This window comes from Drosophila montana, unplaced genomic scaffold, assembly GCF_035044405.1.
Source record: "Drosophila montana isolate Dmon_TW-CO22-7 unplaced genomic scaffold, ASM3504440v1 contig_1624_1, whole genome shotgun sequence".
Lineage (NCBI taxonomy): Eukaryota > Metazoa > Arthropoda > Insecta > Diptera > Drosophilidae > Drosophila > Drosophila montana.
In genome coordinates, this window is record NW_026996559.1 from 5,497,684 (window position 1) to 5,514,917 (window position 17,234).

Here is a 17,234-nt window from a genome sequence, read left to right on the forward strand (position 1 = left end):
GACCAGAGACGCAGCCACGAGTACCCGCTGTGGCCAAATGATTGCGGTCGATCCACCACACATTGATGGGACATCGGCTCCTGCTTCTGTTCCTCCTATTGATGACGATGATGGCGCAACGAATCAATTGCCTGTCCCAGCCTCTCGCCCTGGCTAATTGGCTGTGTGGTGAAGCGGCAAACGACGTTGCGACGTTGCGACGTTGCAACATTGCAACATTGCCCCGTTGTGCGCTTACAAATTGAAATTATCTGGGGGAAAATTGCAATTTTCATGGCCGGGCGACTAAAAGAAAAGAAAAGCAGAGTAAAGCAGGTCGGGACTGCATCTCGGTAATAATGTGATCAAAAACAAAAAAAAAACTGTCGCTTTGTTCGCATTCTGCAGCCGTGGCAAATTCCAGACTAAGACTGGACCTCAGTCCTGGCGCAGCTGATCCTTGCTTCAGGGCCTTGTCACGAGCTGTCCCACACTTTTTTTCTTTCGGCTGCTGGCCAAATGTGCATTTCTGGCAGGCAAGTTCGGGGCCACTCCGCGACAGCTCGATGAGGTGTCTGCGCTTCGAGTGTATCATTTGTTCAATCTGTTTCCGGCAAAGTGCTTCCACTTTGTGTCGCTTAATCCCGCATCGTGGCAGACATCCAAAGACCAGAACCGTTTTCGTTATTATTTGCATGCGAGCGCCTCAATAAAGTTTGAAAGCAGCAAAAAAAAAACTTTGTTCAGAATGCGACTGAATGCGGTTGCCCGCGCAGCAGCGGATGCAGGGGGATGGGATGTAAAGAATGGCTGCGTGCCGGGGCACTAATGCCTGGTCTCAGGGCGGCAATTACGGGGCACAACAATAAAAGTAAAGCAAGTTCTCCCGGTGCGTGTATCGTAACTGGGAGCATTGTTCTCGCAGCGCCTAAAACAGCTTCATTTTCGTGCCAAGCGGTCGTGAGCGGACAAAAGCAAAGGCAACTGGCCCGCACCGCCCCGCCCCGCCCCGGCCAGGCCCAGCTCGACTCGCCGTGCACCGTGCACCGCACCGTGGTTTCATTCGGCTGGCCAAGACCCAGTGCTAATCCGTTGCGCCTGCGCCTTTGGTCACTTCCGCGCGGCAGAGCAACACGCGGGCCAATCAGGCGCGCACCCAGTGGTCAAGCAATCGGTCAGCTCAATTTTGGGTGCATGGGGTGACCCTTTGGCGAGGCATAGGGCGCATCAAGCTGTGACATGGAGCTGGCCACGCAGCTGATTAGCAGACTGTGGCACGGCACAGTGGCATTAGAATGGACACCCCTCCACAAGCAAGAAGGTTTCCTGTAGCAGCTGCCGCTGTGGCTCAACTTCTTCGAGGCTGTTGTTTCTGCCTAATCAGGCGAAATCGCAGTCGAGTAACTACCTCATTATAAATGGTCCAGGCAGCGATCAGGTAGCGATAGAGCAGCCATTTGGGCACTTGAGGAAGGCGTGTTAAAAACGGCACCCAGGATACAAAACACCAGAGTTGAGCAACTGCAGTTCCAATTACATAACTGCAACAACAACAGCAGCAACAGTTGGGCAGTGTCTGTTTACAGTTGTTGTTGTTGTTGTTGTCGCCGCCTTGTGTCAAAACATGCAACGTCCTTTCTACATACAGTCTCTTATATCCTTTAGACTTCTGGTTAAAAACGAGCGTCTTGATTAAGTAATAGGCTGACAAACAGCAGACTGGATTCTCGCAAAATTGAGTTTTGAGTGTGCAGCTCCTAATAGGCAGCAGCCCGACGAGCTGACCCCTAATCCACAACTCGCCACAAGACGCCGTCGCACTTGTTCTCGTTCTCGATCTCGTTCTCGTCCTGACAACTCAATTGCGCTACCCATTAATTCCTGGGTATCTCAGCCAACTGCTGTTCGGTTTGGCTCGGCTTCGGGCGCTACATAAATCAGTTTCGGCGCAGCTGTCAAGTGGCGCCAAGTCCTAGTCCAAATCATAGGTTATCGGGATCAAATACAGAGCAATCCGCCCGGCAGCATCTATCTGCTCGGTTAAGCTGGTATATGCACACATTTTTACTAAAACGCGCATTTATTTCTGTGGCACACACACGCGCGAAACCCTTTATGCCGTGTCCTTTTAGTCCCTCCATTCATTAGCCTAAAACGACATTGTCAGCGTGCAAATAGGCAAATAGGCAAACAGCCAAATACAATATTATTTTACATGGACAAACAAAGCGTCGCACTCGATTTACGCGTCTACCAACTGAAGGTGAACAACTCGCGTCTCCATTTAATTTTTGATTTACTCTTTTATTCATTTTTTTGTAACAACTGTCAAACAATATGAATACTCCCCAGAAATTGGTTAAATATAGAATACGAATGTCAAGTAAATAAACCAAAAAATAATAAAAAAAATAGAATGTGTACATATAGCAGGCTGTGGAAAAATACATACATATCTCAATCAAAGTTTTAAGCCAAACAAGTTCGCCTTTCAATCCTCTGCAAAAAATAAAATAAATCAAAAATTCTTAAAGCACAATTCGAAATCGTTGAGATTTCATTTCATTAAAAGCGTTTAACAATTTATATTTAACTTTTTATTAAGAGCTGGAATTTATTGCATATATTTTTATTTGCCTTTCAGCAAACAAATGCAATAAGGAAATGGAATAGAAAACAACATTCCCTATATTGCCAATAGCTTGCTTGGTGAAACCCTTTTTATGTGCACTTCGAAAGGTAATGCGATTTTTCAGGATATGTGCAAAGCATGACAGACGATATTTTCTCATATATGCTGGGTCTATGGTAAATGCTCTTTGCCAAAATTTTAACTTTTTCTCTACACCTTTTTTCACTTGTGAATATAAGAAATCGCCTTATAAAGTATATATATTATTAGTCAGTTTTGAAATATATCTTACGTCTGCGATGTATCAGCAAAGGGCATTGTGTGTTCGGCTCTCTAAAACAAGCTCTTACATTTTTTTATTTTATTTGCCCTTTTTGTTTTGAATGGTGCTAAAGCTAACAGTTGTTAATTAGCAATGGATTCTTCGTGTTTTAATTACTCAGCACGCGAGTGCAGTCGAGATTTGTCAATTTGACAGTCAGTCAGTCAGTCAGTCAGTCAGTTAGTCTGTCAGACAGTTAGTCAGTTAGTCAGCCAGTCGTCCGTCAGAGTCGGAGTCAGCTTGCTGGCCGAGTTAATTGCATTGCTCGTGGAAGAATGCTTTTGCAATTCGGATGCCGTGGATCTGGGGGATGAGGCAGGAAAGGGAACACGCTGCACATCCTGCGATTGTTGGCACAACACAAATCAAGGAAAAGGGCTGTGATGTGCCCCAGCGAGGGACAGAGGACAGCGGGCGACTCTAATAAGGTTTGCCCAAGGCGAAGGGCTGGGCACTTGAATAAAAATGCTTAGCTGCGAATGCTGAATGTGAATCAAAAACTATTCGTATGCATCAAAGGGGCGAATGAATTCGATTAAAATTACATTTTTTATTTTGATTTTTTGCCGCCTGCTGCTGGCTTTTGTGCCACACCAGGAGAGTGAGCGAGAGGGGGGGAGGGAGAGACAGAGAAGGGAGCACAGGAAGGGCCACGCAGCATGAATCCTTTTGATTGTGCATGAATTTGCAACTTGTGCAACGCATTTAATTTTATTTAGTTTCATTTGCCAATCGCCGGTAAAGTCGACGGCTGCTTGCCCTGAGCTGGCGACCCCTTTTAGCTGGCGACACTGTCCTCCTGCCGTGTTCTTCACACGCCTCGCGCCACGGGCGCTCCCCCAGCCCCGTCTCTGTGTGCGCTCGGCCGGGCGAGGATCGCAGCGACGCAACGGAAGCAAAGCTGGCCACGTTGTGGGCTCACATACCCGGCCACAAGCGAGGTCTACCAAAGCAACCCCGAAACGCCATCATCGCCACAGCCAACACCGGAGCCATAGCCAGAGCCAAAGCCAAAGCCATTGCCGTCGTCATCAAAAAGGACACTTGACGGGAACAACAAAAGCCGATGTTGCCACCGTTGAGTCCGCGCCTGCGTCTGCTTCTGCGTTTGCGTTTGCTATTTATTTCTATTTGCAACACACACAACACATTCATTGCACGGCTTTTTGTATACTTGCCCCTTTGAATGAGTGCGCTCCTCGCATAACGCGCTGCCGCTGTGCTCCTGATTATCCTTTCAATTAAATTGTAGCGTAACATTTTCCACGTCGTTGACAATGGCTACAACAGTCACACTGAAAGGCAGGGACCACGTTAAACAGAGTAGCGAGCGGGCAGGGGGCATGCCAAAAGGAAACTGACGAGTTACAAGCGAGATAAAGAGAGAGAGAGAAAGAGAAAAAGAGAAAGGTAAAACAAAATTCAGGCCAGCGTTTGCCCTTTGTAGCTGCTACTGCCAACTGCCTGTGTGTGTGGACTGCTGTTGATTTTACTAATGGCCAGGAGCATGCCCAGCAGACTGGCAACATCTCCTTTTTTCTTTTCCTTGTTGCCTTTCTAAAGCCATAGATCGCACGACAACTACTTCATACAACTTTAAGGCACTTGAGAATCTAAAACTAATCATCGAGAAAAAACTGAGACGAAAAGCATATATTAACTGGGCTGGATTATTGCATTGGATTTTGTAATATTTTAGATATTTGAAACATTAAGATCGAGCTACTTCATTTATTTATATTTATTTTTAATATCGCTCTATTCTTTTTTAATTTTTTGTTCATACTTTGTAATGTTTATTATTATTTGTGTTATAAATAAATCAGCTTGTCCTGACTGAAAATAATCTTTAGATATCTATGTACAATTGTTATTTGAAGCGCGACACACTGGAAATTCCATCCCACTGTAGGAATTTTTCTTACCACGGAAAAAGAAAAATTAAACTTGATCCAGACAAAGCCTGGTAATACACGCTAAATAGATGTTTAATTTGCAGCGCTCTTCTAATTATAAAAATATATAACATTCAAATATATATAAGTTTTGATTGTATGTATATATGTATATGTATATATTACTTATAAGTAGCATTCAATTATATATTTGTTTTGATTAGATTAGAAAATATGAATTAACGCTCCTTAATAGGAGTTTTGTAATCCCTAATATTTCTAATATATTTTTAAAGCTTTTTCATATAGATACATTTTGGTTTTTTTTTTTTAGTTCGAGGCAATGTTTTTAGCTTGTGTCATATTGCCATAACTGGTTCAGATAAGTCTGTTGTGTCGCCGAGTGCATAAAGTTGCTTCACGTGTTTTCATTCAAATATTTTGGGTACCGACAAAATGGGATTTTCGAAATGCTAAAAGCCCTGGTTGCCTGGTGCATAACAAATGCCGTAATATGATTTGGCAGCTACATAAAACAAAAATCAACACGCACTTTTTAATTTTTGACGAGGCTGCCTGCTGTCGCACAGCCCGCTTTTACGTGCACACCAACTAAATAGACATAGCACACGACAATAAACTTGTTCATAATACATGAGCTTAGGTCAGGGGGCGGGGCGGGCAGCTCGCGACGCTCGGCAATCAGTCAAATGTAATAATAAATAAATAAATAAATCAAAAACAAACATAAAAAGTAAATAACAACGACTACGCGTTGCTGAGCCTGATTCCAATTTGGATTTGGATATGGATTTTCATTCTGGGATTGTTCCATGCAAATAGCAACTCACACTCATAAACAATCACACAACCGACCTGCCACGGATTAGATAACATAAAGAGGAGCACCAGCAAAGGCAACTGGTAGTAGCCAGGGGAAGATAAGATGAATTATTTGGAGGCGCAGATCCGATGCGGAAGCATTTGTTTTCATGATCGTAGAATCCCGCCAATTGCTCTGCTCAGGTCCTTGCTGGGAGTCCACAACTAGAAGACACTCTGCACCCAACAACGAGCTGCCGATACACTCACGCAATGCATACACACAAGATGCGGCCATTGTGCTGTGGCTGTGCTCTTCCACCTTTTTTCTTATTCGTATTTGCCAATTGACAGTCGTGATCCGCACAAGTCCTTAAAGTGATATCATTTGAAAAGACGCAATATATTTGATTTTCACCATTTTCAAAACAAAAAAAATGGATGTCCGGAACTGACCTCGTTGGAACGTCAAAGAGGCACATATTGAGTTTGTGGGACTCGTGAAACTCTGTGGGATTGATTGTAATCAAAAATTTTCGATTTCAGAAAAATCACGATTTTTGCAAAATTTGTGTTAGTTATTTCATATTCCAAGGATACAGTCCTGGTTATCCTTAGTGCCCAAATCCCTACATAATTCACATGGAAATTGTCCAGAAACATTTATGCTTTTTATTCACGTCAGCAGCTGCCTAACATTTTCGATCCTGAGAAGTAGGCAGTGCAGTTTTTCTGTCTACCGCCTTCCTTGCCCCTCTTGCATATGCAATGCAATTTTTTATACACAGACTTTTTTGTCTATCTACCTACAGTCATTTCTGTTCGCCTGGTATTTCAATCGAATTTTCATTGAAATCTCGCAAAGCAGCCAAAGTTTGAGACCTTTATTTTGTTTGCATACAATTTGCCTGCCAATGGAATTGGTAACACAGGAATGTGCTTGTTTCTTTTGTATAAATAGTTTATTTCCCTCAAAATTGATAGAGTTGTTGTGTATTTAAAAGGTATATTAACAGTAACTTAGTCTAAAAATAATACATATTCATAGATCTTAAAATTGTTTTATATTTTATATTATTTAACTCTACATTTATTTTTAAGCCTTAAGTCGTTAAATTCTGATACAAGATGCCATTTCCATTTCGGACTCTCAGAATGGAATGGATTTTTGAAACTCTTCAACCTGAAAATACAAAACTATATATTAGAATACAAGATTTTTTCTGTCTGTTGATCATGGCGAGACTATGTCGTTTTAAAGCGATATACCTCCGTCGATCTATAAACGTTTGAAAACGGCAAACTCTTGCCATAATCAACGCCGGAGTTATGTTGTTTAAAAGATATATCTTCTAGCGGAATACATATGTATACATTTCGTTTGTAGAACGGCGGAGATATGTGACTAAGAATACCATAGATAATCCAATTTTTAAATTTTTTAAAATACTTTAAGTGTCAAGAACTCGCCTCGATGACGTCCGATCTTGGAAATGTTGGGCTTGTTGAAAACGTGAAACTCTGTAGAATTGATTGTTATCAAAATTTAACGATTTCAGAACTGACCCGATTTTCGCGAAATTTGTGATGTGCCCTTGCCATTTTCGTCTAATTTGCGTACATTTTAGAAATGCATTTTTTCAATGCCAATCGTGATCCGTACAAGTCGAAAGGGCTATACCATTTGAAAAACTGACTTCAAATACCAGAGACATTACAACTTTTGAAACTAGTCCATAGAAAAAAAACTAGTCCATAGAATAAAAATAACACGCTCACAAAGTAGAACTGATAGAATATGTGATAAAGTTTGAAGAAAATAAATTAGACCGGTGCTAGCTTGGTATTGCCCGCTATTACATAATATATAAAGTTCTAATATTTAAAACCAAAGATTGCCAAAATAAGTGTTACACTGTTCATGGCTCGCACAACATTATTAGTGTTCCCATTTGAACCGAGTTGAGAAGTATTGACCAGATATCGGCTAGCTGCTGCCAAGGGTCATCGATGACATGTGCAGCGATCTGTGGCTATTAGAGAGGTCATCAGATGCATTGGCGCCGCCTACATCCGCCAGCTCATCAGTGGCCGAAAAAATATCAGGGGTTCTTCAAACAAGCTTTGGATGGGAGGGCTGACTAATGAATGGCCGTTGCGGGCGCATAAAATGCAACTGTTTAATCGAGTTTTTTGGCCTTTCGATTTGCGAATGGACATTTGAATTGAATGGCCGCCAAAACAAATAGAAATACAAAATCAGAGATAAGCAAGCGAATGTCATAAACAAACGTCCAGTTGTAGCTATAATAACACTTCTCTCCTATTTTTTGCAAAGTGTGTGCATTTCCGTCTAAAAAAATAAATTAAAAATAAAAGGAAACAAACTCAAGAGCGTCGGGAAAATGACGCTTATCGTCAAAGACTCATCTAATGCTGCTGCTGCTGCTGGTGTCAGAGTCTCGTTGTTGTTGTTGTTGTTGTTGCCTAGGGTATACTACCAGATTGTCGGTTCGTTTGCTTTTTGACACATGATATGTGCGGAGCGTGCGGGGATGATGAGGCATCAGTTTTGAACAAAAACCCAAAAATTCAATTCAATCAGTGGTAATTATGTCGCATGTAAAGCCTACCTATATATCGCTTGATCTTTAAACAACGTTTGCATTACACCGATTGCGAGTCCGATAACCCGCGATTCGCATCGGGTGAGGCGTCGGACAAAGAGGAAGCAGCAGTTCGGGGATTAGCCCATGTTGTGTTTTCACAGCAACGTTGCGGAACCTATTTATGAATGGCAATCGATCTATTACATAAGTATTTTTATGCCTATCGCCCAGCTCAGCTACGTTAAGATTAAGAGCACAAATTCACTTACCCATCGCTATTTGAGAATAAGAAAAAATGGTGATTTGTTTCTTTTGCATGTTGTCCATCTTATGTTTCGTTTAGAATATAAGCTTTAGTTAGCAATTCAAATAAAAGTTTCAAATAATTGTTACTTGTGTTTATTATAAGGGAAGAAGGGGTCATGCGGGGTGGAGATAAAAATTAGCTCATTTGTGCATATACATATCAGTATATATCAGACGGTTAGCTTCCTGAAAGTAATACATGTTGTTGAGGTTTATGTGGCTAATGCGATGATGTTTTATATTTGTTAAAAACTGAGAAGCCAGTTTTTATGGATACAGACTGTGCTGTTGATAGTTATCAATTATATATATATAACTAATGGCGTGGGAGATATGCTTTACAAAATACCCTTTACAAGAGTGTAGATGGGAAAATAGTGTATGTAAATTGATTTACATTTATCCAATCAGCTACTTTTCGCTGCTCTTGGACTACTCAAACTAATCACCTAAAACATATAAGATGGTGGGAATAATGCATTCGTGCTCTCTTGACTGCACAGTTTCATTTAAAATCTTTTTGAAAGATAATACCAAAACATTTCAGCACTTCCACTTCCGTTCTGCTAATTCAGAAGGTAATTTCCCAGCTGTTTCGGTTGAAAGCTTTTGACCTTACAGATAGATTTCCTAATCAATAAATTATTCTTGTATCCCGCTTCCTACACCGCCATCTATTGTCTTTAATTTCCATTTACTGCATACCTTATATATACCTCAACAGCTGGCAATAAGCAAATGCATGAATCAATCCGCAAAACTCCAATTTACAGCTTCAATGAAGTCTGCAAAAAAAGTAATGTTTATTGAACATCAATTATAATAATAATAATTAAAATAAATAAAATATAAGTTACACAAAAGGAATGTAGTTTTTAAGTCTTTTGATTAGTACCAGCAGATAGTGCACTGCTTGCTGCAGCAGTCTTCTTCGCATGTTGCTGGTACTGCTTGGATATCGCTGTTGAAGTTTCAGACTCCGTTTAACAGAGGGCGCCAGCAGCTGGCAAACTGTGGCGGCACGGTGATTCGCCATCTGTTGTTGATACGTAATTTTACATAATGTAAGTTTAATATTAATTGATATCTGCCGATTGGTATCCCTGGCCTCACTAACTCTCAACCCTACGATTCTATATTTTATAAATTTTTATTTATTATACCCTAAACCCATTGGAAATGGGTGAAAAGGGTATTTTTTATTTGTGCAAATGTATGAAACAGGCAGAAGGAAGCATCTCCGACCCCATAAAGTATGTATATAAATTCTTGATCATCACAATAGCCGAGTCCATCTAGCCATGCTCGTCTGTATGTCCGTCTGTCCGTGTATCTCAGAACCTTTAAGAGCTAGAGACTTGAAATACTTTAGGTCCTCCTAGTGCTCGCGCAGATCGAGTTTGTTTCCGATATTCCATAACTGGCCCCGTTTCCAAGTAATCGAGAAACATCGATACCGAAATACTGTTTTTTGAGCAATTTTGGTAAATAATAAGAGCTAGAGTCACCAAACATGGCATGTAGCTTCTAGAATAGTATATATGTATATATCGAAAATCTTTTATTTTATAGTTATCACCACCTCCCCGCTACTACCTATTAGCTATAAATCAAGTGAATAAACCAATATGTGCTGCCCGCCAATATAAGCCACCATTTAAATGAAATTGTCATTGTAAGAATACACGAATATTTTATGGTACAATAAGATATACTAACGAAAATTTCATTAAGATCGGTTAAGAAACACAAAAGTTATGTGCGCACGTGTTAGCAGTAGCTAGCGCAAATTCCAAGAATTTCTGTATATGTTCATGTACACACACACATTCATGCGTGTCTTTTTTGAATTCTATCAACAACATAGCAATTGCGATTGTATTGTTTTCTGTGCTGCTATATTAATTCGTTTTTATTCTCATTAAGAATTAATAAATGGTGTGGCTGTTGGATAGAGGCGGCGGCAAGTAGTGCGGTTAGTTGCGAGTTCGAACCCAAGGGAACTTTTTTTGTTTTTTTTAAATTTATCTTTATTACTGCTAAGCAAGCGAGCGCGTAGCGCGAGCTGTATTTGGTGTTGGAATAAGAGGGTTGAGGGTAGCCCATAGTCGGGATCTCCCGACTAGAACCTCTTACTTGTTTATAAATTGGAACAATAAAGAACATTAACAAACTCTTTCGGAGTAATACTTATCTACACAAAACGACGCCCAATATTCAAGCCCAATCAAAATGAAGCCATTCAAATATAAAGTCATGATAATTTGTATATTTCGTAACAAATCGAAAATTATTTTTATTACTTTCTGATCAAAATCATACAACGTTGTCAATTCGTTTTGTTTCGTTTTTTTTTTCTTGTATCGCATTATAATAGTGTGTTTCATTATCTGTTTTGTTGTTGGATTTTGTATTTTGTTGTTTGTTTGGTTTTTCTTTAATAGTAATTTATAATTATAATAATTTATATAATAATATTTGTATAATATTACTTGGTAATTTATTAATTCTCATTATGCTCCGTCGCTCTTTATCAGTATCAAGAGGCGTCAATCAAAGCTGATTGACGCCAATATGACCTCTTCAATCGTGCCTATTAATGCGCGCTGTCTGCCCTTAATTGCGTTTGTATGTACTATTCTTTACCTTTAATTTACTTTGATGCATATGATTTTTATTATTTCTTGCTTTGCTTCCATTCAATATTCATTTTCTTCTCTTTTGTGTTTTGTTTTCTTTGCCATTTACTTGTTATATTTAATGCGATGCAATATTTTTAGCAAGGTAAATTAACTAATTGTAAAATAGTATTGTACCTGTTGAGTGTGATTGTGTGTGCGTGTGTCTGTGTGTGTGTGTGTGTTTGTTTGTGTTTCCTTGGTTTTGTGTTATGAGTGTGTATGTCTGTGTGTGAGAGTGTATGTGTTATTTACAAGTCAATAATGTGAGTGTCCATGTATGTCCATGTACGTGTACGTGTGTTTGTTGTCACTGTTGATGTTGATGTTTATGTATATATGTATAATGTATCCTTAGAGTTAAATTTGACTATTGGATCTTAGCATTTCCCTTCTTTTGCATAATAATATTATATTTGTATTATTTGTATTTATTATATGCATAAACTTTATATATATATATGTATATATATATATATATATATATATATACATACATGTATGTACGCTTGCTTGCCTTTACGTGTCCATATGCTGCGCACTTGTCCATATGTATACATATATATATATATATATATATATGTGCATATATGAATATATATATATAAGAATATGTTCTGTGTCCTGAAAATGATGTATGCTGTATGGTATTTCAATCAGTTTTCGGGTCTTAGTACAACACCTGGGCGACATTTGGCGCTCGTTTATGTGAGTATTATTAACTTGTGTGTTTGTGTGTGTTTATCTGTTTGTAATTTATTACTTACACTTCTAAAAATTCACGTTTATATTATCAATATAGGGGCTTCATATATGCTTGAATGCCATGTTTATTGTTTTTAGATTTTTTGTTTTTTGTTTTCCGTTTGTTCTCTTGTATTCTCTTACTTCTTTGTTAGTAAAGACTAAAAACGGTCGTAATTATAGATAGATATGTATGTGATATATACATATGCTTATGCTCACACACCCATGTATATATATGTATATGCATATGTATATAGCACGTACTATATCCTCCGATAACCCCTCTGATGCTCTGATGCATTCTATTCAGCTAAGTAATATGTTAAATAATTTTGTTGCTCGGGGATCGGTTCCGTTCCCTATCAGTAATAAATTGATGTTTAAATAATTTAGTTTTCTTTGTTTTTTTCTTGTTTAATATACTTGTATGGGTCTTAAGTTTAAATACGTTACGTTGTTCTTGTTTATTCTGTTTTATTTTTTATGTCACTCATTTGAAAATTTATAAACTGAGGACGTTTATTTCTTCTGCTTTGTCGCTTGCTTCATTTATATTCATATTACATACATAAGCACGCACACACACACACACATGTATGTATATATAGATATCTTTACACACGCATGTGTGTGTGCCTGCATATGTACATACAGATATATATATGCCATATATATATACATATATATTTATATAAATACATAGCTTCAAATTAAAGCTTTATTAACCATGCACGCGATTTGTTTTCGTATTAACAAAATGAAACGTTTCACAATAATCGTACACAAGATTTTTAATGAATTCATAATCGTATTAAGTATTATTATTATAACTAGTTAAATTTCATTACAATAAAAAAAAAAAAAAAGATTATCAATAGATCATTCCACGACCTGCCAACTTTTTCGCGTCTGTCTAGCACGCAATATGAACTAGTTAATATGCTAAGTATTATAAATAATGTAATTATCCGTATTTGTATATGCTTATAAGACTTTAATACAAATTAGAGACTCGCTTACGATCTAATTGTAAATGTGTGAACTATAGTAATGTTTACTTTACTTATGTTTGTTATTTTTTTTAATTTTTTAATTTGTTTTATTCGTGTTTGCTGTGGTTTGCTGCTTGCGATTTCTTATGTCGGCAAAAGTTATGAGTTATATATATATATGTATATATATATATATATATATATAATGTATTTATTTTTATATATGAAAAAATCCAAGAAAGGGCCTTTGCTGCAGCAGCTCGTCTACAGGAAGGAATGAGCACGAAAAAATATGCGATTGAAATAGTATGTACCCAACCAGAGAAGGGTTCCGAGATGCTATTAACGCGCCTCTCAAATTCAATTGATGCTCGCTTTAATGTTCTTTGATTCGATTCGATTCGAATCGGTTCGATTTCTCAGTATTCAGAGCAGGCGAATGTCGATTTTGAAAAGATTGTTGGATATGTCTTTGTTTTCTGAACAGTTCTCTGGTTCGATAGAAGGAAATCGAATAGAAAGATGATGGAAACAAGAAAGCGAAAAATGAATTCTCAGACGTAGACGGCTTTATTTGGGTGTTGGCTAAAAGATAAAATTGCATTCGGTTTTAGTTTTTCATTATAGTTGGCCTAATTCAAAAAGTTTTGCCTAAAGTTCGGATAAAAGATGTGCAAACTTCACTATTCGAATCGCGTTCAGATTACAGAAATTTCTTTAAGTGTGGGCGTGTATGTGTACTTGTGTGTGAGTGTATGTGTGTGTGTGTCAAAATACATACAAACATAAGCATATATGTATGTATGTACATATGAATATATGTGTATGTGTATACCCTATGTATATAATTTAATGGGTCTTATAGATTCTGCTTCATGTTTGGTTTTTTGTTATATGTTTTTGTTTTTGTTTTCTGTGTACAAATATGAACATTTTTGTATTCGTTTTGTTTATGCTTTTCTGTTTGTTTTGTTTTTCTTTTTGTTTGCTTGTTTGTTACTTTTTGTTGTTGCTGCGTTTAAAATCTTTGTTTTTACTTCAGTTCTTTTTGAATTTCATTTTGTGTAGATTTGTTGTTGTTTTTTGTTTGTTGTTCTGCTTGGGTTTTTTTCTGCGTTTCTGCGTTTGTTGTTTGTTTCTTCTACTTTTTGTTCTTCCTGTCGTTCATCTTCTTCTTTTATTACTTTGCCATTCATTGTATAAATATGTTCGTTAATGCAATATTTAATAATTCTCATTTGTATTATTCATTATTAATTTTGTAATCAAAATTCCTCTAGTTGAAGGCAATCGGCGAATATATTAGAAATTATTTATGCAATTATTTTACATACACCTTTTGGTTTTTCCTTTTATTTTATTTTGTTTATTTTTATTATTATTAATACAATACGTTCGTTAAGTTATTCGAATAAACTTAAGAGCTGTGGAAAACAAGTTAAAATACAAAAATGTTTGTTGTTTTTCCTTTTTTCTGTTTTCGGTTTTCTGTTATTTTTTTGGGGGATTTCTCAATTAGCTATAATATGATCTTTGTCTGCATCAAAAGTCATCTGAATGTGGAAAACTTAATTGTAATTTTGCTGAACGTTTTTGCTAATTACCATCTAATTCGTTATAAAATACATTTCATATGTAATTATATGTTGTATATATTGTATAATTATATGTAAATGTATATTAAGTTATGTACAATTGTATGTGTCTTAGGTGTTAATTAAAAGTCATGTTTATGCTTAAAATACAATACGTTTCTAATTATTGTTAGTAAAAAAAATTGTGTCCAATATGTTTTTTTTGTTTATTTTTTTTTTGGGCACTATATTATGTACATTGTTTAGTTATATAAATTGTTTTTATAATTCGAAAATCACTTTAAGGCAGTTTTCTTATGCTTCAAAATTGTGCTAACGAGAAAGGAACTACTTTTATGAGTATTATATTAATACCTTGACAAAACAGACAAAAAAAAAAAAACAAGAAAAAAGAAATACCGCTAAACAATAGCATACCGTGGGAAAGGCAAATTCAAACTGATCAAATTTTACTAAATTTCAACACGATCTTACAACATAATCCTTCAGCTTCAGCTCGATCTCGACCTTGGATATATTTTAGGAACTACTTTGCGCCTTCAGCTGCTGCCTGCACTCAAACCAAAAACTAAAAACCCCGAAACTCTAATAACCGCCTTAGTCTGGAGCTAGCCCACGAAAACAGAACTGAATTTGAAGCTAAGTAACCAAATTGAAATACAGCTACAGATACAGATACCCAAGAAACAGATAGACTTTGCAGATACGAACACAGATGGAGAGAAGTATGTTGGTGTGCATGTTGTGTGGCCCGGGCGCTAGTTAATGGTAACGCATAGTACACACAAATGTGCCTGCGTGTTTTACTTTAATTTTGTTTTTTTATTTTGTTGTTGCAAATTTACTAATTATTGTCTGCTATTTATTCACACATAGTATATGCTCATACAAAAGCACACTGACACACACACACACACACACACACACACACAACATATATGTGTATAAGATCTTTCATCTAATAATACTAAGCCGCAAGCCCGAAACGAAAGACACTCCCGAATTGCCCGAAATACCGAAATACTATTGAAGAGGAAGGCAAACGCAAACGATAGGCAAATCAATAAAATTCTGACAGGCTCGTAACCAAGCATTAAACTAATACAAATACATATGCTTAGATTGATGTTATTTTCTATTTAGTATATGTTTTTTTGTTTTTTTTTCTCGCTATTTTATTATTTTTGTTTTGCATATTTGTCTTTCATTCTAAATATTCAGCAATTATCATCGTTTTCAATTGTTATGTATGCATTGTATATACACATTAGTTATCGTATTGTAAAGTGTTGAACTTTATATGCTTGCAGATTTGATTTATTTTGTGGTTTTTCTGAATTTGTCTGAGAATGTGAATTGGCAGTTTCAGATTTATATATTTTATTATTATTTCTTTCGTAGCTTATACAATTTCGTTTAATTTGTTTACATTAAAAACGCTTGGTCTAATAAAAGTTTTGCACTATTATGAAATTTATTTGTTGCTTTAATTATTTTCGTTAATATTTGATGTTTAACTCAATGGTGTCTAATTGCATTTGCTAAGAATATAATAAATTTATTTAAAATATAAGTTGAAAAAATTTCACCAATATACTTCGTTAAATGTTGATCTACGGCTTAAACCTTCAAACCGAGAAAATTGACCTATTTGCTGTGTGGCGATTTCGGGGAGTGGCAGAGAAAGAACGAGAGAGGCAGAGAGAGAGAGAGGGAGAGAGAACGAGAGAGAGGATAGAGACAGAGACACTGAATGCGTCAGTGTTTGCAAAAGTTGATAGCAAGGCATGAGAATAAACGTTCGCGTGGTCACGTTTTGTCAAATCTGTGAAAATTCAGTGTTCTTAACTTAAGAAATAAAACTAGTAAAAACAATGATATGTATTCGTTTATTGCCGAATATACAATGAAAACAAAAAAGTAAAATAAGGTACAAAACTAAGAGCTAAACTAAGCAATGACATACATAAATAAATGACAAAGGACACATACATACTACACATACATAAGTAAGTCCAGATATAGTAGTATTTATGTATAAGTATGTATAAGTACCGTCAGAGAACATCGAATCAAAACAAATACAAAATGATACATAAAAATACAACCAAACAAACAAAACAAAGTAAAACATTTGAGATTAGGTTTAAGTTTTTGTTTATTTTTGAGTTTGTGTTTGTGTTTGAGATTCCAAGTGCACCCTGTGCTTAGCATATACTCGTAAGATAGTATAATACGATAGGACTTAAAGAGAGCACGCCAAGTGCAAGTAAGGAAAAGAAGTCAAAGAGTAAGTTAAAGATTCGCTTAAATGCCATACGACTAGATTTTAGGATGGGAGCAAAGTAGACTGTAGACAGTGGGCTGTGAACGGTGTGTTGGAAAGAGTGTAAAGTGAACAGTGTTGAAAAGTTGTAAGTTGTAAGTTGTAAGTTGTAAAAGGGAAAATGTGAAAGTTACTCGTCTAAAGACTGGCGAAAGTCCAAATGTTCTGATTCCTGCTTATTGCATCTAGTTTTATTTTTTTTCTCATCTATTCAAGTATGAATTCTTGTCATGCTTATGTGTATAAGTATAAGTATTTACTATACTCGTAGCTTATACAGTTCGTATTTACCTATTTATTTATTTATTTGTTTATTTTCTTCTTTACTTTG